The sequence below is a fragment of the Pleurodeles waltl genome, unplaced genomic scaffold (assembly GCF_031143425.1).
Source record: "Pleurodeles waltl isolate 20211129_DDA unplaced genomic scaffold, aPleWal1.hap1.20221129 scaffold_58, whole genome shotgun sequence".
NCBI classification, from domain to species: domain Eukaryota; kingdom Metazoa; phylum Chordata; class Amphibia; order Caudata; family Salamandridae; genus Pleurodeles; species Pleurodeles waltl.
Genome location: NW_027150290.1, coordinates 1,006,976 through 1,029,234, shown reverse-complemented (window position 1 = coordinate 1,029,234; position 22,259 = coordinate 1,006,976). Strand labels below are relative to the sequence as shown.

The window sequence follows — 22,259 nt, the reverse complement described above, 5'->3', positions numbered from 1 at the left end:
ATATATATTTTATTTGATCTGGCACCGTTTATGATTGTCGGGTTATCTATTATGATCATAGTCCTAATCCATATGATTTACATTAGATTAGTACATAACAAACACTGATTATTATAAGATTCTGATGATAGTTTGTGGTTTGATTCTGAGAATTGAGGACAGGGTCCCTTATTAATCCTCTAGAGGGGTAAGAGTTTCTGAGGTACATCTATCGGATTCCAAACAACCCACTGTTAGAAATGGGGCCTCTGGTTGGCAGTCAGTTTGCACTCTGTCCAAGCAGGGACCCTCCCTCTAGTCAGGGCAAGGGAGATACACACTCAAGATAACCCCTGCTCACCCCCTTGGTAGCTTGGCACAAGCAGTCATGCTTATTTCAGGAACTATGTGTAAAGTATTTGTACCAACACACACAATACAGTGAAACACTACAAAATGGACACCACACAGGTTTAGAAAAATAGTAAATATTTATACGTAGAACAAGACCAAATACACCAAAAATCCACAATCCACAATAAACAATATGAATTTTGCAATTAAAAACACAAAAATAGTGCCTAGAAGCACCAATACTGCAATTTGATGTTAAGCGGCATTCTGACGGAGTCATTTCCCAAAATGTGATGCCACTGCCACGGTTCACGGACCCCCCAGGTACAGTACCTTAGCAAAATGGGTGAAAACAGGCCGGTGCACAGAGTCAGGGAGTGAGGCGTCGCAGTATCCGTTGCAGCGTTGGTTCTGGTGCTGCAGGCCGAAGGAGCGTAGCCGTCACGAAGAGGAGTCAGGTCCTTGCTGCAGAGTGGTGGAGGTGAGGCAGTGTTGGTTGTGAGGAGTTGGTCCCTGGCACCTCTGGCAAAGTCAAAGTCACAATGCTGTGGGGTGACCTCTTAGTGTCGCGGTCACGTCGCAGGGTCACAGTGCTGCAACGGAGTCGGGTGTCATGAACATCGGGGCTACGACACTCTGATTTTGCAAGTTCTTGGGATGTCAACCTGCGATGTCAGTGGGGTCATTGCGCTTCTGCGAGGTCCATGGCTTCAGGTGCTGGCGGCGTCATGAGTTCCATGCAACGACGTCCTTACAAAGTTGCCGGGCTTTGTTCTATGTCGTTTCATTGGAATTTCACCAGAAATTCATTTCCAGGGGCCCAGGAATTGGAATAGCACCGTCTGGCAAGCTAGAGTCCACATCATGCAGACTCAGAGACTGGTTGGTGAAGCCCTTGTTGTCCCTGAGACTTCAAAAACAGGAGGGAAGCTCAGTCCAAGCCCTTGGAGATACCTCTCAAGCAGGAATGCACAACAAAGTCCAGTCTTTGTCCACTTTTCACAGACAAAAGCAGCAACTGCAGGATAGCCCAACAAAGCACAGTCACAGGCAGGGGCAGCACGTCTCCTCAGCTCTTCAGCTCTTCTCCTTTGCAGAGGTTCCTCTTGAATCATTGAAGTAATCCAAAGTCTGGACTTTTGGGTCCAATAGTTATACCCCTTTCTGCCTTTGAAGTTGCCCAACTTCAAAGAAAAGTATCAGTTGTTTACAGGATCCTGCCTTGCCCAGGCCAGACCCCACACACACACCAGGGGATTGGAGACTGCATTGTGTGAGGGCAGGCACAGTCCATTCAGGTGTGAGTGACCACTCCTCCCTCCCCTCTAGCTCAGATGGCTCATCAGGATATGGAGGCTACACCCCAGTTCCCTTTGTGTCACTGTCTAGAGGAGATTCACAAACAGCCGAACTATCAGCCTGACCCAGACAGGGAACCCACAAACAGGCAAAGTAACAGAATGGTTAAAGCAAGAAAATGCCTACTTTCTAAAAGTGGCATTTTCAAACTAGCAATCTAAAAACCAAGTTCACTAAAAGAAGTATTTTTTAATTGTGAGTTCAGAGACCCCAAACTCTAACTTTCTATCTGTGCTCAAAGGAAAACTGAACTTTAAGGATATTGAAAGGCAGCCCCCATGTAACCTATGAGAGACAGCGGTCTTGCTACAGTGGAAACTGAATTTAGCAGTATTTCACTGTTAGGACATGTAAAACACATCAGTACATGTCCCACCTTTAACATACACTGCACCCTGCCCAGGAGGCTACCTAGGGCCTACCTTAGGGGTGCCTTACATATACAAAAATGGAAGGTTTGGGCCTGGCAAGTGGGTACACTTGCCAGGTCAAATTGGCAGTTTAAAACTGCACACACAGACACTGCAGTGGCAGACCTGAGCCATTTTACAGTGCTGTGCATGTGAGTGGAACAACCAGTGCTGCAGTCCCACTAGTAGCATTTGATGTACAGGCCCTGGGAACACATAGTGCACTTTACTAGGGACCTACTAGTAAATCAGGTATGCCAATCATGGAAAAGGCAATTGCACATACAATTTACACAGGGAACACTTGCACTTTAGCACTGGTCAGCAGTGGTAAAGTGCCCGGAGTACCAAAAACAGTATAAACAGAGTCCAGCACACAGGGAAGCAGAGGCAAAAAAGACAGGGGAGACCACGCCAAGGATGCTAGGTTAAACACCCACACTCCTATAATCATGAACTAGAGGAGCGGGTGCGAAATGCCCGTCTGTTTTCCCCTTCTCTTGAAGGGACTGCTGTCATGTCTGGAAAAAATCTATATGGGTATCAACCTCAAAACAGAGGGGATCTCGGGACACAATACTGTGATACATGATGCTTGCTCTTCAAGCACGTCACTGGCTCCTAGTGGCAAGACCTATCCCTTCTAGATCCTCTCTGTATAGCTCACCAAGCCTTTCATGGAGCCTGGGGGATAGTTCTTTTGTAAGTATCCACAACAACCAACCAATCAGAGCTGTCCAATCAAGACTAGTCCCACTGCTGACCCCTGCCAGGTTTAGAGAGCCCTACCTCCTATGAGATACAGAGAACCGATCTCTGGAAATCTGTCAGCAAGAATAAGAAACCTTCCTAATCACCTGGAAGTCCTGGAAGGAAATGCCTCCTTGGCATGGTTACCCCCTAACCTTTTTCCTTTGCTGATGCTTAGTTTTAATTGAAAGTGTGCTGGGACCCTGCTAACCAGTCCCCAGCACCAGTGTTCTTTCCCTAAACTGTACCTTTGCTTCCACAATTGGCACAGCCCTGGCACTCAGATAAGTCCCTTGCAAATGGTACCCCTGGTACCAAGGGTCCTGATGCCAGTGAAGGTCTCTAAGGGCTGCAGCATGTCTTATGCCACCCTGGGGAGCTCTGACTCATCACATGCACACTACCTCTCAGCTTGTGTGTGCTGGTGGGGAGAAAAAGACTAAGTTGACATGGCACTCCCCTCAGAGTGCCATGCCAACCTCACACTGCCTGTGGCATAGGTAAGTCACCCCTCTAGCAGGCCTTACAGCCCTAAGGCAGGGTGCAATATACCACAGGTGAGGGCATATGTGCATGAGCACTATGCCCCTACAGTGTCTAAGCAAAACCTTAGACATTGTAAGTGCAGGGTAGCCATACGAGTATATGGTCTGGGAGTTTGTCAAACACGAACTCCACAATTCCATAATGGCTACACTGAAAACTGGGAAGTTTGGTATCAAACTTCTCAGCACAATAAATGCACACTGATGCCAGTGTACAATTTATTGTAACGTACACCCAGAGGGCATCTTAGAGATGCCCCCTGAATACCAATCCGACTTCTAGTGTAGGCTGACCAGTTTCTGCCAGCCTGCCACACACCAGACATGTTGCTGGCCACATGGGGAGAGTGTCTTTGTCACTCTGTGGCCAGGAACAAAGCCTGTACTGGGTGGAGGTGCTTCACACCTCCCCCTGAAGGAACTGTAACACCTGGCGGTGAGCCTCAAGGGATCACCCCTTTTGTTACAGCGCCCCAGGGCATCCCAGTTAGTGTAGATGCCCACCCCTCCGGCCACTGCCCCCACTTTTGGCGTCAAGGCTGGAGGAGATAAAGAGAAAAACAAGGAGGAGTCACCCGTCAGGACAGCCCCTAAGGTGTCCTGAGCTGAGGTGACCCCTGCCTTTAGAAATCCTCCATCTTAGTTTTGGAGGATTCCCCCAATAGGATTAGGGATGTGCCTCCCCTCCCCACAGGGAGGAGGCACAAAGAGGGTGTAGCCACTCTCAAGGACAGTAGCCTTTGGCTACTGCCCTCCCAGACCTAAACACACCCCTAAATTTAGTATTTAGGGGCACCCCGGATCCCAGGAAATCAGATTCCTGCAACCTGAAGAAACAAGAAGGACTGCTGACGTACAAACCTGCAGAGAAGACGGATGACAACAACTGCTTTGGCCCCAGCCCTACCGGCCTGTCTCCTACTTCGAAAACCTGCAACCAGCGATGCATCCGACAGGGACCAGAGACCTCTGAAGCCTCAGAGGACTGCCCTGGACTAAAAGACCAAGAAACTCATGTGAGCAGCGGCTCTGCTCAAAACCAGCAATTTCTTTGCAACAAAGAAGCAACTTTCAAAGACTTCACGTTTCCGGCCGGAAGCGTAAGACTTCACACTCTGCACCCAACACCCCTGGCTCGAGATCCAGAGAACAAACACCACAGGGAGGACTCCCCGGCGGCTGCGAGACCCCACAGCGACGCCTGCAGAGAGAATTCAGAGGCTCCCCCTGACCATGACTGCCTGTAACAAGGGACCTGACACCTGGAACCAGCACTGCACCTGCAGCCCCTAGGACCTGAAGGAACCGAACCTCAGCGCAGGAGTGACCCCCAGGCGACCCTCTGCCTAGCCCAGGTGGTGGCTGTCCCGAGAAGCCCCCCCTTTGCCTGCCTGCGCCGCTAGAGTGACCCCCGGGTCCCTCCATTGATTCCCATCTAAAACCCAACGCCTGCTTTGCACACTGCACCCGGCCGCCCCTGTGCCGCTGAGGGTGTGCTTTGTGTGCCTACTTGTGTCCCCCCCAGTGCTCTAGAAAACCCCCCTGGTCTGCCCCTGAGGATGCGGGTACTTACCTGCTGGCAGACTGGACCCAGAGCACCCCTGTTCTCCATAGGTGCCTATGTGTTTTGGGCACCTATTTGACCTCTGCACCTGACCAGCCCTGAGCTGCTGGTGTGGTAAATTTGGGGTTGCATTGAACCCCCAACGGTGGGCTGCCTATTCCCCAGAACTGAGACTTGTAAGTGTTTTACTTACCTCACAATCTAACCAATACTTACCTCCCTCAGGAACTGTTGATTTTTGCACTGTATCCACTTTTAAAATAGCTTATTGCCATTTTAACGAAGACTGTATATGATATTGCTTTTATTCAAAGTTCCTAACCTACCTATGTGAAGTACCTTGCATTTTATGTGTTTACTTCAAATCTTGAACCTGTGGTTCTTAGAATAAACTAAGAAAATATATTTTTCTGTATAAAAACCTATTGGCCAGGGGTAAGTCTTTGAGTGTGTGTTCCCTCATTTATTGCCTGTGTGTGTACAACAAATGCTTAACACTACCCTCTGATAAGCCTACTGCTCGACCACACTACCACAATATAGAGCATTAGAAATATCTACTTTTGCCACTGTCTTACCTCTAAGGGGAACCCTTGGACTCTGTGCACACTATCTCTTACTTTGAGATAGTATATACAGAGCCAACTTCCTACAAGCCCCAAGAGCCAGGTCCCTGCACATCGAGCAGGAACCCAGCTGGAGGCGGTAAGGCCTGACAAGTGAAACCTTATCTACCTTAGATGAATCTCTGTCACCTGCTCCCAAGTGCAGCACCGTGAGCGGTGTGTACTTTCTCCTCAATTTAAATACATTAGGAACTGGGCTCACGCTAACATAGCATGTGTATACACTGTCCTCCATCTTGGATCACTGTCATAGTATACCGTCTAGTGCTACAGTGTCTTGTTCTAAATGAAGGAGCGCAAGTTTAATGAATGAAGAATGTTCTGGAGACTTTTTCCAGCTCCGTGCTTAGCCAAGGACTCTCTAACTCTCCTAGGCTATCTGTGCACAATATATCAACCAGTCCGCTCGAACAAACAGCGAGAACGTCTAGATCCAATGTCATACTGCCATTGGAGAACCTGCAAATGTAATGTCCAAATTCAAATTGCAAATCATTTATTGGCATGGCTACCCGAAGTTTGGGTTTCCCTATCCGCTATCCAACAAGATTGAGTGAGTGACTAACCAGAACATTCATGAAACAGGAAACTCAAGAGGTTATTGTCACCTCACCTCGCAGTCTTCTGGGCAATGAATTCCATAATTTAGGTGCCAAGTATGTGAAAGACCTCGCTCCGTTTCTTGCTCTTTTGGATTCTGGGTACGACGAACAGCTCCTGGTTGTGGGGCCTTAGATCCTTGTTTGCCTTGTAGGGAGACATCAGATGCTGCAGGAGAAAAGGTTCTGTTCTGTACTTTGCCTGATGCTCAACACAAAGGCCCTCATTACGACTTCGGCGGTCTTTTAAAAACATCGCCGAAGCTGTGGACGCCACTATACCGCCAGTGCTGCAGTATTGGTGGCTCCCTATTATGACATTTCGGCTGGCCCAGCAGAAATGTTACATCAACATTGCAGCCAGCTCATAATAGAGCCGGTAGCAATGTTGATGTGCAGCGGGTGCAGCAGCACCCGTCGCGCATTTCACTGCCCCAAATTCGGGCAGTAAAATGCACGAAGGGGCTGTGCCTGGGGGCCCCAAGTGCATGGGCAGTGCATGGGCCCCCAGGGGCACCCCGAGTCCCCCTTACTGCTAGCCTTTCCATGGGGTGTTTACCGCCATGGACAGGTTGGCGGTTGTGGACTCATAATCCCCAGGGCAGCGCTGCGGTATAGTGGAGGGGTCAGCGGAATGGCCGTGGCTAATGCGCCATGGTCATAATACACTGGCGGAACACCGCCAGCCTGTCGGTGGTGTTACCGCCAGTGTACCGCCGGATGCCAGGGTCGTAATGAGGCCCAAAGTGCCTTGAATTGCACTCTACTACCTAGGGCAACCAATGAAGCGTTTTGAGAGAAGTGGCTGCAGACTGTGCTTTCGGGAGCCCTAGCAGTATGCGAGCAGCGGCAATCTGGATGATCTGTAGCCTGTTTATCGCTGCTTTTGGACTTCCTGAATGGAGAGCATTTGCATAATCAAGGTGGGAAAGGATCACTCCTTGGATCACCGCTCCGTGTGCTTCCACAGGAAGCCAATTAAACAGCTTCCTGGCCACTTTTTTTCCCATTGAGGAGCTATTGTCAGATGTTCATCCAAAATCATTCCCAGACTCGTTAACCCAGAGAGAGATTGAACATATTGGCCGACATACCAACCATCGTCTCGCCCCATTCAATAAATGTAATCGCCTACACTAACCATCTCCTCTATTGAGCCTCACAGGGCATCATAGATGCCACTTGCTTTCCCGAGAATGTGACGTGCCAGCGCTTCGCATCATTCTACTGATACAATAGGCCCCGATTCTGGAGTATCATGCGTTACACATACATTTACTATCTTATATACCTCTCTGGGGGAGTTCCCTGATTGTTTAATCCTTTCTGCAGGGTCTCTTCTTGAGGCCTTCCAAATTTGATGGTAATATTTTAATATATAACGTTTTTTCAAGCTTGTCCTCATTGGTGCTGTAAAGTTGGGGGCCCGAGGACCTCATACTAGAGAATAACGTGACGCAGACACAGTGGCATGGTGCTAATAACTGGCCTCGGGCACGTGTTCCCGACCCTTTTTATTGGCAGGATCACCTGACCGGTGACGCCTGTGTTAGGTGGGTGTGGGGTGTAGATGTAGGCCAGCCCTCAGCCGAGTGGCTGGCAAAACACCACAACGTGTCCAGCAGGACACTACAGGTGCATTCCCTTTCTCTAAAGTCCTATAAAAGGACAAGCATTTCTCTGTCCTCTGGAACTCCCTAACTACCATCTTTAGGAGGCGAATCTATGACAGATTTTACATAGAACTTTACTGAGTTCCTTATACTTATTAATTATGCACTTTAGCTGTTAACTTATTGATGGTCTATTCCATGTATTTTGCATATAATCTCCTCATTTAAACTTTCAAACCATAACCGGTGTCTGTCATTCTCATCAGAATACCTCAGTGCTGAATACTGAACTTGATCTCAAATATACCATTGACAGGTTTAATTGGGGGCACCAAAGTCCATACCACTCCCGGTCCCAGCCATTGGTGTGCTTTGGTATGATCATTTGAGATAGGTTGGCACTGACTACACCAGGTCTGCAGCAAAACAGCATCAGTGGTCTCCAATCCACACACGTCGTACATAATGTTTCACATAAAGGTGACACTATGAAGATACATCATCCCCATCACACAAACCAGGCAGGGCACTAACTCACGTGACCGATCGTCCTCACACCCTTCTCTATGAATGAGCGACATGCCAAGGTGGAGCACCAATTGCGCAGCACTACAGCATCAGTGGCCCCCAATCCACGCACGCCGTACACAATGTTTCACATAAAGGTGACACTATGAAGATACATCATCCCCATCACGCAAACCAGGCAGGGCACTAACTCACGTGACCGATCGTCCTCACACCCTCCTGTATGAATGACTGACATGCAAAGGCGGAGCACCAAGTGTGCAGCAAGAAGACTGGAGCACATCCGCGTCCATCATGCACGACAGCCAATGCTTACCACACATGTGGCGCTATAAACACTGTCATCCATCATAAATAGCTGTGGTGGTAACCTCGTGCCCAGTCTGCACCAGAGAGTACCTGGTGTCACATCACTGGATATACATGTGTATGGAGACCTTTAAATCCATAAGCCCTTGAATGCACCCACTGCTCCGCCCTAAACTAAACCTTGTCCAGAACTGACTATTTCCTGATAAAACCTTTGTATAAAATATGGAGGAAGATATGATAGAGTTTATAACTCTGAATTTGGATAGTGTTTCAGACTTCAGCTTGGTACAATAGGCCAAAAAGCAACCATTATGTGTCTTGCAATCTCATCTCACGAACAGACATGTATACACACACAACAAACACAATCTCACACACACACACACACACACTCTCACAAACACACACACACACACACACACACAATCTCACACACACACACACACACAGTCTCACACACACACACACACACACACACAAACACTGACACACAATTCAATTGGAAAAAGTAATTAAAATACATGTAAGCATTAAATTAAAAGTTTAACACACACCCCCTCCTGTCCTGGCGCATGGGGCCAGATTTATCAAGTAGTTGCGTCACCCTTGCACCACACAACAGGGCGCAAGAGCAATGCAACTCTTAAGCTAGATTTATCAAGGCACAGAAGGCCACCTGAGGGGCTTGATAAATCTAGAGTAATGCGACGCAGCGTACATTGCTGCATTGTGTTGCTCTGCTCCAGGAAGGCGTTCCATGGGTGGAGCGCTGGTGTTCCCACGCATCCACAAATGAGTTTTGGTGCATTTCTAGATTTACCATTACTGGTAGACCTGGGAATGTGTCAAAATGCTGTGACTCCCTGGGAGGAAGGGGAGTAACGAGGAGAGGTATCTTTTTTCTCCTTGTTTTTCCTCTTTCTATGTGTGAAGCATTTTACAGCACGCATAGAAAGAGGAAAATGCCTCAGGAGATTGTTTTTGTGCAGGAAGCAATCCTTCCTGTACAAAAACAACGCAGGCACACTTGCACCATGGAGCAAGGGTACCTATGTTGGTGCTGGGCAGTAGATTGTGCGCCAGCGGAGGGCAAGACAGGAATGTCCCTTATATTGTTGAATACGGTACATTCCTACCCTTTCACTATCCCGCAGCGCACTGCAGCAAGGTGACCCGCTGTGCCGCATGAGCTTTTGATAAATGTGTTATTGGTGTAGAGATAGGCCTCCCTTGAGAATACAAAGAGCCGCAACCCAAATCTCTTTGTCTCTTGGGCTAAAGGGAAGCCCATGTGTCAGAAGTACAGAACCAGGACTGTGCCCGGGGCCTCAGTAGGGATGAGTGATTAAGAGGGAGTGCAGCCGTGAGGGAGGGGCAGGGGCAGCAGGTAAGACTGCGGCACATTTATATACCCACCCGGGCCTCATACGTGGCCTCTCATTGGGTGTTATATATATACCCACCCGGGCCTCATACGTGGCCTCTCATTGGGTGTTATTTATATACCTACCTAGGCCTCATACATGACCTCTCATTCAGTGTTATTTCTATACCCACCCGGCCCTCATACGTGGCCTCTCATTGGGTGCTATTTATATTCCCAACCGGGCCTCATACATGGCCCCTCATTGGATGTTATTTATATACCCACACAGGCCTCATACGTGGCCCCTCATTGCAAATTATATATATACCCACACAGGCCTCATACGTGGCCTCCCATTGGGTGTTATTTATATACCAACACATGCCTCATACGTGGCCCCTCATTGGATATCATTTATATACCCACACAGGCCTCATACGTGGCCTCTCATTGGGTGTTATTTATATACCCACACAGGCCTCATATGTGGCCTCTCATTGGGTGTTATTTATATACCCACCCAGGCCTTATACATGGTCTTTCATTGGGTGTTATTTATATACCCTCTGAGGCCTCATCCGTGACCTCTCATTGGCTGTTTTATATATATACCCACCCAGGCCTCATACATGGCCTCTCATTGGGTGTTATTTATATACCCACCCAGACCTCATACGTGGCCTCTCATTGGGTGTTATCTATATATCCGCCCGAGCCTCATACGTGGCCTCTCATTGGCTGTTATATATATACCCACCCTGGCCTCATACATGGCCTCTCATTGGGTGTTATTTATATATCCACACGAGCCTCATACGTGGCCTCTCATTGGGTGTTATATATACCCACCCAGGCCTCATACATGGCCTCTCCTTGGGTGTTATACTTATACCCACCCAGGCCTCATATGTGGCCTCTCATTGGGTGCTATTGATACACCCACCCGGGCCTCATACGTGGCCTCTCATTGGGTGTCTTTGGAGTATGCCTTGTTGTGTTTGTGTGTCTGTGTATCCCTGTTTTTGTATGTCTTTGTGTAAGTGTGTACATGTACAAACATATGTTTCAGTGCTGGGGCAGCTCTCTCTCTCTCTCTCTCTCTCTCGCTCTCTCTCTCTCTCTCTTCTCCTCTCCCCCCCCCCCCCTCCCTCCCCTGACCCTTCCTCCATCTGTCATAGTCTTCTTCAACTCATAAGTGGCTGTTTTCACAAAAGGTCCCCGGAACCAAGCTGCACCCGGCTGATGAGCCCATCACTAGGGTGAAACCGGTCCTGGGTTGCTTGTGTTCTGGTTCAGGGAGGACCTGGCCGGGCTGGACTGTTCCTATTGGAGCAGGGCCAAGACTGATTTGCATATGGCTTGTCCAAACTGAGGTGGCCTGGGGTGCAGGATTACAATGGATTGCGATGCGGCTCGAGTTATTACCAGTGGCTGACATTAATTCAAGCATCCATCCATCACTGCTGTGCATATTCACAAAAGGCGTAGGTGCTTTTCAACCTTATTTTCAGAATTCTTATTTTAGACTGTCCAAAAGGAAAGATGTTTTAAAAAATATATGAAAGGCACTAACCTTCAAAAAAGCACATTCAATTCAAATATTGTTTTGTGTAAATTATGTATATTTCTGAAACAAAATTTGTTTTATTTATAAATCAAAGGTGGGTGTGGAAAGCTAAAAGTTAAATATTCTCACCTTTGTGCAGACACAGAGTCTCTCTCAGATGAGGCTGTAAATCTCTCCATGAAGAGGAATCTTCTGTTCCAGGCTCATTTCTCACCCAGGGGCAGCTCTGTCCAGGGAGACTTCCTTGTCTGTCATGAAGGTTGCACTGGGAAACTGGTACCGAGGAGGGAGGGACAGGTACAGAGAGATGGACGGAGTAGGGAGAGACAGGTACAGAGAGATGGACGGAGGAGGGAGAGACAGGTACAGAGAGATGGAGGGAGGGAGAGACAGGTACAGAGAGATAGAGGGAGGGAGAGACATGTACAGAGAGATGGAGGGAGCAAGGAGCGACAGGTACAGAGAGATGGAGGGAGGGAGAGACAGGTACAGATAGATGGAGGGAGAGACAGGTACAGAGAGATGGAGGGAGGGAGAGACAGGTACAGAGAGATAGAGGGTGGAGGGAGAGACAGGTACAGAGAGATGGAAGGAGGAGGGAGAGACAGGTACAGAGAGATAGAGGGCGGGAGAGACATGTACAGAGAGAGAGAGGGAGGAGGGAGAGACAGGTACAGAGAGATGGAGGGAGCAAGGAGAGACAGGTGCAGATAGATGGAGGGAGGGACAGGTACAGAGAGAGGGAGGGAGGAGGGAGAGACAGGTACAGAGATATAGAGGGAGGGAGAGACAGGTACAGAGAGATGGAGGGAGGAGGGAGAGACAGGAACAGAGAGATGGCGGGAGCAGTGATGGAGGGGGAGAGACAGGTACAGAGAGATAGAGGGAGGGAGAGACAGGTACAGAGAGAGGGAGGGGGAGAGACAGGTACAGAGAGATAGAGGGAGGAGGGAGAGACAGGTAGAGAGAGAGAGAGGGAGAGACAGTTACAGAGAGATGGAGGGAGGAGGGAGAGACAGGAACAGAGAGATAGAGAGAGGAGGGAGAGACAGGAACAGAGAGATGGAAGGAGGAGGGAGAGACAGGTACAGAAAGAGGAAGGTGGGAGAGACAGGTACAGAGAGATGGAGGGAGGGAGAGACAGGTACAGAGAGATAGAGGGAGGAGGGAGAGACAGGTAGAGAGAGAGAGAGGGAGAGACAGTTGCAGAGAGATGGAGGGGGAAGGGACAGACAGGAACAGAGAGATAGAGAGGGGAGGGAGAGACAGGAACAGAGAGATGGAAGGAGGAGGGAGAGACAGGTACAGAAAGAGGAAGGCGGGAGAGACGGTACAGAGAGATATAGAGAGGGAGGCGAGAGAGACGGATACAGAGAGATAGAGGGAGGAGGGAGAGGGAGGTACAGAGAGATGGAGGGAGGAGAGAGAGACGGGTACAGAGAGATGGAGGGAGGAGGGAGAGACAGGTACAGAGAGTTAGAGGAAAGGAGGAAGAGGAAGCGGAAGACAAAGAGGGAGAGAAACAGTTACAGGGAAAGAGAGAGGAGAAAAAGAGGAGTTCAGATCAATCTGATATATTGTCTGAGAAAAATATTGGCCAAATTTAAGAAGGGCCCAGCGCCACCTAGGGGCACATTGCCGTCATTGTTTTTTCACTAAGTTAGGTTGGCAAAAACACAGGCCCGTATTTATACTTTTTGACGCTAATCTGCGCTAACGCAGTTTAGCGTCAAAAAAATTAGCGCCGGCTAACGCCATTCTGAAGCGCCATGCGGGCGCCGTATTTATAGAATGGCGTTAGCCGGCGTTAGCCGACCGGCGCTGCCTGGTGTGCGTGAAAAAAAAACACGTACACCAGGCAGCGCCGGCGTAGGGGAAAATGGCGTATGGGCGTCTAAAAATGGGGCAAGTCAGGTCGAGGCAAAAAAATCGCCTTAACCCGATTTGCGCCATTTTTTTACGACGCCCATCCCCCATTAACATGACTCCTGTCTTAGCAAAGACAGGAGTCATGCCCCCTTGCCCAATGGCCATGCCCATAGTGGCATGTAGGGGGGCACAAATCAGGCCCCCCTATGCCACAAAAAAAAATAAAAAAAAATACTTACCCCAACTTACCTTTTCTTCCCTGGGATGGGTCCCTCCATCCTTGGGTGTCCTCCTGGGGTGGGCAAGGGTGGCAGGGGGTGTCCCTGGGGGCAGGGGAGGGCACCTCTGGGCTCATTCTGAGCCCACAGGTCCCTTAACGTCTGCCCTGACCCAGGCGTTAAAAAGAGGCGCAAATGCAGGGTTTTTTGCCCCGCCCACTCCCGGGCGTCATTTTTGCCCGGGAGTATAAATACCACGCACATGCCTCGGAGTCATTTTTTAAGACGGGAACGCCTCCCTTGCATATCATTAACGCAAGGGAGGTGTTCACGCCAAAAAATGACGCTAACTCCATGAACTTTGGCGCTAGACGCGTCTAACGCCAAAGTATAAATATGGAGTTAGTTTTGCGTCGAATTTGCGTCGAAAAAAACGACGCAAATTCGGCGCAAACGGAGTATAAATATGCCCCACAGTGCCAAATTACAAACTGGTGCAATGCACGCATTGCGCCACTTTGTAAACCCTTGCCCCACATCATTTTTAACGCCTGCTCAGTGCAGGCGTTAAATTGAGGCGCACCTTTGTTTATAATGGGCCTCTGTGTACTTTACAGGATCAGCGCCAACATTTTTGGTGCTAGTCCTGCAAAGTATCACAATAGCGTCAGAAATTGTGACACTATTGATCCTAACGTGAGCCATAGGGCGCTGAATCATTGATACAGAGCACACATGGTGGCGTTAGGGGGGGAGCAATGGGGTGCAAGAAAAGAGGCGCTTCATGTAATGAACAAATCATGTAATGAATGAATCATGTAATAACGAATCATGTAATGAATTAATCATTTAATGAACAAATAACGTAATGAGTAAATCATTTAATGAATGAACCATGTAATAAATCATGTAATGAAGCGCCACTTTTCATAAATCTGGGCCATTGTGTCATAAATGTCCATCATCGTCACTTTGGAGTTAATAGAAAATCAACCGCCAAAGAGACAGCTGTTTTGTAAATGACATTTAAGTCACAATATTGAAGTCAGACATTAATTTTGTTGATGATTCTCTGACACTCAACCCTCTGTGTTTGTGTTTCTTTTCTTAGCTGTAGACAGAAGTGCTGTTCACAGTAACACAAGAGCATCAGCAGTGTGGAGGTATCACAGACCAGGTCACGGAGGACTGTGAGGGCTGTGAGCTCAAACAGCCTAGTACAATACAACATGACATGTTAGGAACATACTTACATGTGAGAGTGGGAGGGGTGTGAGGCAGGGGCATACCCACCAAGTGTGCAGCAGGTGTAGTGGCAATGGGGCCCAGGGCTGTGAGGGGTGTGAGCTCAAACAGCCTAGTACAATATAACGTGACATGTTAGGAACATAATTACATGTGAGAGTGTGAGGTGGGAGGGGTGTGAGGCAGGGGCGTACCTACAAAGAGTGCAGCAGGTGTAGTGGCACTGGGGCCCAGTGCTGTAAGGGGTGTGAGCTCAAACAGCCTTGTACAATATAACATGACATGTTAGGAACATACTTAAATGTGAGAGTGTGAGGTGAAAGGGGTGTCAGGTAGGGGCGTACCTACCAAGAGTGCAGCAGGTGTAGTGGCACTGGGGCCAGGGCTGTGAGGGGCCCAGGGCTGTGAGGGGCCCACTGCACTCCAGGTGTATCTGGTTTAGAGCTCTTGGCATCCCTGCTGCACCACTGGTACAAGACAGATACGTTGAACGAGCTGCACTCCGTAAAAGTAAGAAGGGTACATTTACCAATACTACCCACGTCTCCCTCACCCCTGTGCCTACAACCACCGCCCTCACTTTCAGCATCTACTCTCCTAGAGTGATGTTCACTAACATGGCTGAACCCAAACCCACATGAAGGCCAGGCCATGCCACAGGGGCACTGGGCACATCTGACATGATATCATGCACCACAACATGTTGGAACAGAGCAGGAAACAATCTTTACCTGGAGAGAGACACAGAGACATAACATGTTGACTCAAAGTAAGAGAAGCTTTTTTCCTGTCCAGAGACATAACATGGTGACCCAAAGTAAGGGTGTAGGAGGCTGGCCCTCTATGTAGTGTGCAATGCTAGGCACACTGTGCAGGGGGTCTGGCAACCACACGTTGGTTTACAAATGTAAAAACTAGATCACCTGATGCTCTAATTGTTATGGTAGCTTGGTTGAGCAGTTAGGCTAATCTTGGAGAACTGCAAAGCATTTTTTCACAGTATCAATCATGCAACTCAAACATTCAAAGGAATAACTCGAGACCAATTTATAAAAATACTTCAGAGTTTTATATAATTTTTAATACCAATATTTTCAAAATTGCTTAAGTACTTTTTGATATATGGATTTTTGAAGATTAAAAAAAATAGTAGTTTAGTGCGTAATTACGCACCATGGGAATCAATGGAAAGTCACCTTTAAAAATACAGATCAAATCACACAGTTGCTTTACCAAGTTCTTCTTTTGCAGGTTGGTCGAGTTTGTTGGTGGGCACACTGTGCCAGCTGGAGAAGTTCAGGCGGCTCCTGGTTTTGGCGGGAGCAGCGGTTAAAAGTATCTGGAGCTGATGCAGGGCCACTGCGGGCCACTGCATGTGGAAAAGGTCTGTGCAGGTAAGTTTAGGTGGGGTGGCCTTAGAATCCAAGATGGCAAAATCCAGGGACACTCTGGGGTGGTGATGGACAGGGGAGTGGTCACTCCCCTTTCCTTTGTCCAGTTTCGCGCCAGAGCAAGGACTGGGGATCCCTGAACCAGTGTAGACTGGATTATGCAAGAAGGACACCATCTGTGCCCTTCAAAGCATTTCCAGAGGCTCTGGGAGGATACTCCTCCCATGCCTGTAACACCTATTTCCAAAGGGAGAGGGTGTAACACCCTGCTCCTAAAGAAAACACATTGTTCTGCCTTCCTGGGATTGAGCTGCTCAAGCCCCAGGAGGGCAGAAGCCTGTCTGTGAGGTGGCAGCAGCTAGGGCAACCACAGGAAGCTGGTATGGCAGTACTGTGGAGCACCCTGAGTGCATGGAATTGTGCAACCAGTACTGCAATCAGTATTGGGGTACAATTCCCAGTTGTTAAACACCATACTTGGCCATATTCCGAGTTACCTTGTGAAGCTGTACATAGGTATTGACCTATGTCCAGTGCACACTTAAAATGGCGTCCCCACACTCACAAAGTCTGGGAAGATGAGCCTGGACCACGTGGTGGCACCTCTGCTAGTGCAGGGGTGACCGCACGCACAGGTACTTTGCACCCAGCCTTCAGCGTCTGAAGGCCTGACATATATGTGACTTATGTGACTTATTAGTGACCTAGTGCATTGAAAATGGCTGTGAAATAGTGCATTTACTATTTCACACAGGCTGCAATGGCGGTCCTGTAGGAGCCTTTGCATGGGCTCCCTATGGGTGGCAAAAGTAATGCTGCAGCCCATAGGGATCCCCTGGAACCACAATGTCCGGTGTACCTGAGTACCATGTACTAGGGACATATAAGAGGGTCTAGGAGGATCCCAGTGACACAGTCAAGACACACTGACAAACAGGCCAAAAATGGGGGTAACCATGCTGAGGCTACTTTCCCATATTCTGGTTCTTGCTAAATCTTTTATCACGTGTTCTTGTGTGTTCTAGGAAACTTACTGTGATTTACTCCTGCTTTCCTGGGCTCTGGGGTGGGTTCTATTACTTACCTTTGGTGTTTTCTTACACTCCCATCAAGTCTCCTCTACACACTACACTTTCCTGGGTGGGAAAACGACTTTCGCATTCTACTATTTTAGTATATGGTTTGTGTTCCGCCTAGGCCCATTTCTAACTATTGTGTTTTTCACTATGTGTACTGTTTTCTAACAGTTTTTACACGTAGTGTATATAATTTGTGTACATTCCTTACCTCCTAAGGGAGTATAGCCTCTAAGGTATCTTTGGCATTTGTTTAACCAAAATAAAGTACCTTTATTTTTGTAACAGTGAGGCCCATATTTATACTTTTTTAGCGCTGCGTTTGCGCTGCTTTTTGACTCAAAAACGGCGCAAAATTACAAAATACAATTGTATTTTGTAAGCTTGCACGGCTTTTGCGTAAAAATGAGGCGCAAATGCGGCGCTAAAAAAGTATAAATATGGGCCTGAGTATTTTCTTTCATGTGTGTAAATACGGCGTGTCTACAGTGGTATAGCATGAGCTTTGCATGACTCCTAGTTAGGCCTTGGCTGCTCGCCTATACTACCCCTAGAGAGCCTGACTTCTAGATACTGACTACATTTCCCTAACAAGGGATAACTGGACCTGGTATAAGGTGTAAGTACCTTTGGTACCCACTGCAAACCAGACCAGCCTCCTACACTTACCCATAGTAAATGCAGTTGATGGAGGACAGGGCACACAGGCAGTGTACCATGTTGAGTTTGTGTTTTAAGTTTGCACCAGGACTTTCAGCCTGTGATGGCAGTGCTGGGTACATCTGGTTGCATGGCCCTAGAGGATGGCACAATCAGTGCTGCTGCTCTCAGGGGCCTACCCATAGTACCTCATGCCCTGGGTACCTATGTACTCTCTTACTAGGGACTTATAGTGGTAGCTAGGGGTGTATCCAATTGTGCCAATGCATCACAACAGTTTTAGGGAAAGAGCTCTGGCACAGGGAACCAGGTTAGCAGGGGCCCTGAGCACAATACTTTCTAGGCTATATTATACATCAGGCAAAAAGTGGGGGGTAACAATGTCAAAAAGAGGCCTTTTCTCACAGAGACATAACATGTTGACTCAAAGTAAGAGAAGTGTTTTACCTGGGTAGAGACACAGAGACATAACATGTTGACCCAAAGTAGGAGAAGCTTTTTACCTGGGTAGAGACACAGGGACATAACATGTAGACTCAAAATGACACTAATGTGCCCAAAGAAGTGTTTTACCTGTACGGAGGCACAGAGAGGTTTTCAGAAGAGAGAGCGGAGGATTCTGGGAAGACCCTTGACCATCTCCAGCCTGGCCTTGGAGACCAGCACAGCTCTGCACCCTGGGGCGGTAGAACACTTCTCTCTCCACTGCAGGGTGGTAGAACCCGAAGAGAGGGGCGGTGGAGATGAGAGAGAGAAAACAAATACAAGAGATTAAGTGAGGAAAGAAGGTGTGAATTTTTTCCACTCCAAGCTGCAGGGCCCTAATTAACTTTCACTCACAATAACCAAGAAAGTCTTCAGCACTTTGCACCCTCTAGTAGCGCAGTAACAGGGTGTTAGACATGTTTAACTTCAATGCGCTATTATTCTTGTTCATCACAAGATACAAAATTGTGTGCTTGTGAATGAGCCTGATTCACAAAGGTCAACTTACACTTTTGTCTACGTTTACAATTGTTTGTTATTCACGAAGGTATTTTACTAGCAGAATCTTTACGACTTCAGAGTCCCCGCACATAAAAGATAGGACACTCCTTTTTATATGTGGAGGATCCTCTGCCATAAAGAAACTACTCATAAAATACCTTTGTGAATAGCAAACAATTGTAAACTTACACAAAGGTGTAAGCTTATGCTTGTGAATAAGTCCCAATGTAGCTCCTTTCCCTGATTCTAAATAAGTTGTGAAACATTTGCTGACGATGACCACAAAAGGCTAAGTCAGGCTGCAACAGTATTTTAATAGCTCATGTGGCACCATCACACCTCCTTAGGGTGCGCCGGCTGCAAGTTCATGTTAATACATTTTTACTGAATCATAATAACTAAGAAGTCAGACTAAAGCTCCTCGAGTCGGACATAAACCGCTTTTTTCTATTCACTGTGATTTCATCTTAGTACAAAACGCAGCTGTGATCCCAGGAGGGGGTGTGAAGGGTCTCCAGGGCAGGATCAGTGCAGCTTCCTGAGGGACTGAGGGATGGAGTGAGAGGGGCACAAAGTGAGGGACATAAAAGATAAGAAGAAGGAATGAGGAGCAAGGGAAGCAGCGAGGGAGGAGGTGGAGGGGAGGAGATACAGAGTGAGAGGATTGAAAGGAGGAGAAAGAAGGTGAGTGTAGGAGGGAAAGCGTAAAAGGAGACCCCATGGGTGGAGCGGTCCCTGAGGGAGTGAAGGGAGCAAATAATATTTAGTGTCCTGGCACTGTTCAGCGAGAGGGGTCCTGAATGGCTGTTCAGGAGGACCTGGTGGAAAACGTTGTGAAAAGTGGAGTGTTTATAACCAGATTACAATGGTGACATGTAAAATGTAAATGTAAATTAGCACTTGTATAGCGCACTACTCACCCGTTAGGGTCTCAAGGCGCTGTACTCATACCGCTATGGAACCCCTCCTGGCTTTTCCCTGTGAGGCGCCCACTCCTGAGCACCCCCAGGGTGAAGCCAGGCATCCAAGCACTGTTGGGGCCGTTGTGGAGATTAAGCAAGCTATTGCCCAGAGTTGCAGAGTGGGACCCATGAATTAGATTAGGCACCGAGGCGAGAACTATCTGGTCAAGGGGAATTGAGCCCAAGACCTGCCGAAGCGGGACTTGAACCCTGGTCTTGAGCCAGATCTCTGCTTCAGGGTCTGCCGCTCTAACCATTGAGCCACACTTCTCCACTACATGTGCTCACTGTGCGCCTTGCCTTCAAACCTAGGGCTGCTTAGCCAACTTACCTTAAAAAGTAAGTTCAAGGATGAACTAATTCCCCCATCCCCACTGAACGCGTGTGCCCTTATTTCAGTCAGTCAGAGTCAGGGCAAGGATTTAAAGCACATTCACATTTCATCAGCGACCGCTCTTCACTGCGGCCCTTTCTGACATGTCATCGTCACCATCATCATCATCACTGGCCACAGCGCCCCCTTCAGGAGCCTTCCACAGCTCTCGGGACTCAGAACATTTAATAATCATCATCATCATCATCAATATAATCACCATCTTCACTATTGTCATAACCATCATCGCCATCATCATCATCACTGGCCACAGCACCCCCTTCAGGAGCCTTCCACAGCTCTCGGGACTCAGAACATTTAATAATCATCATCGTCACCATCATCATCATCACGGGCCACAGTACCCCCTTCAGGAGCCTTCCACAGCTCTCGGGACTCAGAACATTTAATAATCGTCATCATCACCATCATCATCAATATCATCACCATCTTCACTATCGTCATAACCATCATTGCCATCATCATCATCACTGGCCACAGCAGCCCTTTCATGAGCCTTCAACAGCTCTCGAGACGCAGAACACTTAATAATCACCATCATCATCACCAATAATGACCAGGGCACCTCCTTCATGAGCCATCTGTAGCTCTCAACCCTGACAAGATGTAATAATCACCATCACCATCATCATCATCACTGAGAGGGGCCCCCCTTCAGGATCCTTCTGCAACTGTCAACACTTAGGGCCCGATTCACAAAGATAAATTTAGATCAAAAGTCTAACTTTACACCAGAAGCCTAACTTTACACCTGAAGTCCAACATTACACCTGAAGTCTAAATTTACACTTGAAGTGTAACTTTACACCAGAACTCTAACTTTATACCTGAAGCCTAACTTTTCACCTGAAGTGGAACTTTACACCTGAAGTCCAACATTACAGCTGAAGTCTGAATTTACACCAGAAGTGTAACTTTACACCAGAACTCTAACTTTACCCCTGAAGCTTAACTTTATACCTGAAGTGTAATTTTACACCTGAAGTCCAAATTTATACTTGATGTCTAACTTTACACCTGAGCCTAACTTTACACCTGAAGTCCAACATTACACCTGAAGTCTAACTTTACACCTGAAGTGCAAATTAAGACCTAAAGTCTAATCGAGAGCAATCGTCTAACTTTACTACTTTTCCATATTCACAAAGGTAAGTCCCTTCTAGCAAGTTTCCTGCTAGTAAACTTACTAGTAGTAAAATCACTAGTAGTAAAGTTACCAGCAGTTCTTTACCTTTGTGAATATTGAAAAGTAGTAAAGTTAAACTTTCGGTCTAACTTTACCTTTGAGAATCGGGCCCTTAATCTTCATCATCATCACCATCCTCATCATCACCATCCAGCAGAATGTACAATATTAAACAATGTTTAGGACAAAACTGTGAATCAGGCGTTACTGCTGGGGCTGACGAACAACTACAAACTGCACCTCTGTGATTAAAATGTAGAATTAGGAGCCTCCATTTCTTTTCATCTGCAGTTCTTCTAATCATGTCTGAAGCAGAGAAGCTCTTTCACGTGCCACGGGGGGGTCGCAGGGTTTAAAAATCAACTCCACACTTCTTACCCAGACGGTAGAGCACGATGTTTATGAATGTAGTCACTGCAACCATCACTCCCAGGGCTATCGCCTGCTTCCTTACACGAGGAATCTGCGGGCCACCTGGAGAGGAAATCACAGAATCCGGCATTTAACTTTACATGTGGGAGAGGATCACCTGCTTGTAGCTGGAGAACAAAATCATAGCAGGACTTGTAATAGCCTCAGTTAGTGTGTGTCAGGTCATTCCAAAAAATATTAGTGTGTGCGAAGACTGGTCACTGAGTGTGTTTACGAAGACTGGTCACTGATTCTCAGTGTGTGTCAAGACTGGTCCCTGAGTCTCAG

General features: G+C 47.7%; 1 long non-coding RNA gene across 1 annotated transcript; it reads right to left on the bottom strand.

Moving 5' to 3' along the window:
* Nucleotides 1-11,707: 11,707 nt before the first annotated feature.
* Nucleotides 11,708-22,036, bottom strand: LOC138278799 (uncharacterized). The gene is made up of 3 exons (XR_011200864.1): nucleotides 21,939-22,036; nucleotides 18,605-18,736; nucleotides 11,708-11,845 (listed from the first exon to the last, which is right to left on the bottom strand). It is a non-coding gene; the product is annotated as an uncharacterized lncRNA (long non-coding RNA).
* Nucleotides 22,037-22,259: the final 223 nt, after the last annotated feature.